Source organism: Onychomys torridus, chromosome 4, assembly GCF_903995425.1.
Source record: "Onychomys torridus chromosome 4, mOncTor1.1, whole genome shotgun sequence".
Lineage (NCBI taxonomy): Eukaryota > Metazoa > Chordata > Mammalia > Rodentia > Cricetidae > Onychomys > Onychomys torridus.
The window spans coordinates 42,653,774-42,656,232 of record NC_050446.1 but is presented as its reverse complement, the minus strand read 5'-3'; positions in this window follow the sequence as shown (position 1 = coordinate 42,656,232).

Genomic DNA, 2,459 nt, shown 5'->3' with positions numbered 1-2,459 from the left:
AAAGAAATCCCAGATCAGGCAGTTTGTCATGGGAAAGGGATCCATACTGTGTGTTAACCGGGTAGCTTCCTATATTGAACAGCAATGCTCAGAGTCTCAGACACTTTATAAATGAGCACCCAGGAAGTAGATATGGTATGGCTCCCGCCAAATGATTCAATACAAGTTCCTCATATCCAGTTGACCCAACCATGATCTTATATTTTAAAAATTCAAACGTATTTTTGAAATTCAAAAGTCTGCTAAGTGAATAGAATTGGGAAGTCTCAGGAGTGGGGGAGTGAGGGGAGGAACTGGGGTGTGGGGAGGATAGAGGGTGTGGGAGCCTCTTCTGAAGTTACATTTCCAGAAGTGCCAAAACAAAACCTGATAAGGGTTGTCAGCCTAACCAATACACAGGATTAAGCAGATCAACAAGACTTGATTTAGTGTTTACATTTTAGGAACTTGAGAATCAGATTTGGTAAAACTGACCAAAACACTTTTGCATGTTGTTGTAAATTCCTGGGAGTCCTATGAGATCCATGGCTCTGAAGACCCTAACAGTTACAGATGTTTCACAAAACCTCTTAGGTACTGATACAAATGTATAAGAATCTATTTATTAGTAGCCTATGAAAATATACAATATTCTTCTAAAAGTATACATTCAAATGTGTCTGTGGCACTTTAATATGAAGACAATTTGTTCTGGGTACTAGAATACTCCAATAATCGTGGTCAAGTTTCTGATTTTATGAAGTTTACATTCCAATGAAGTCAAATTATATTTAAATAATAATAAACATATATTATATATCTACATAATAAACTAGTATGTTGACTAGTCTGTGGATAATGGTACATCTGAAATAGAGATGGATCCTGGCAGTTATGCTTGGCACCCTGGAGACAGATCCTAACTTATTACTTAGCAAAACGGAGGATCATGGACAATTGTAATACTAGAATCCAAATTAACACAAGTAAGGTTAAGTAATGATTAACCTCAGTTATTGACTTGATGAACAATGAGGCCTAGAAGATGGGCCTCTGAGTATAAGGGAGACAACCTTGATTAGATTTATTGGGCTGCGGTTATTATTGTTATTATTGGATTCTAGACTGTATAAAAAGGACAATGTGAACTGAGCAGAAGCGTTCACCATCCTCTTCCTCCTGATTGTGGATGCAATCTGGGAGGCTGCTTCCAGTTCCCACTACCTTCGTTTCCCTGTTGTGCTGGACTATATGCACCACATGTGAGCCAACGTAAACCCTTTCTTCCTTAGGTCGATTTTGTCAGAGGAATTTATCACAGTAACAGGAAAAGTAACTAAGATAGGTTGTTAGTTTACAAAAGTCAGTTTTCAGGTGTAGTCATGAACTCCTGTAGTCATGGCATCTGGGAGGCTGAGGCACAAAGACTGTGAGTTTGAGGCCATCCTATCACAAATCAAATTCAACGTTAATATGTTATGATGTCCCAGCATCAATCTTAAGCACCGGAAAAAGGTAGATATCACTTAGACTGTTTCCTGAATGCATTATTGCAAGCTGCTAAAGAAACCCTCCAATTCATCTCTCTTTTGGAATGATATTAAGTGAGAATTTTAAAAAGAACTTCGGGCTGGAGAGATGGCTCAGAGGTTAAGACGGTTCTTCCAGAGGTCCTGAGTTCAATTCCCTCCTCAACCACATGGTGGCTTACAACCATGTGTAATGAGATCTGGTGCCCTCTTCTGGCCAGCAGTCATACATGCGATAAATAAATCTTTAATCTCCAAAGCGAGTTCCAGGAAAGACGCAAAAGCTACACAGAGAAACCCTGTCTCGAAAAACCAAAAACCAAAACAAACAAACCGCCGCGCACGCCTTTAATCCCAGCACTCGGGAAGGCAGAGCCAGGAGGATCTCTGTGAGTTCGAGGCCAGCCTGGGCTACCAAGTGAGTTCCAGGAAAGGCGCAAAGCTACACAGAGAAACCTTGTCTCCGAAAGAAAGAAAGAAAAAAAAAAAACTTCGTACTTAGTTTCTATAAAACGTCAGGGCGGGACTCACCTTGTGGAAGAAGAGAACTGATTTCTGCAAGTTGTCCTTTGACGGCCATGCATACTATGACAATGTGCACACATGCAAACCAAATAAAATAAACTTCATTCACATTCTCTCCTTGAAGCACCACAGTAATTCTTGGTTATCTACCAAACATCAAGAACAGTGTAAATAATTACAAAGTATCTGAATAAAGCCAAGTTAGGTGACGACTGGAATTAGAGTTTAGAATATATTTGGCCATGAAATTTGGATTACTTATGAGACAAACATGGGAAAGGGCCATAATTTTATTTCTCTAAATATTAATGCAGACAGATAGTTTAAACAAAGTCAATTATCAAATGTCAGGCTTGATGGAAAGATAATTCGGTGAGTAGTAAAAACAAGTAGCTCCCTCTCCTTTCTCAGCTCCCCAACATTCCC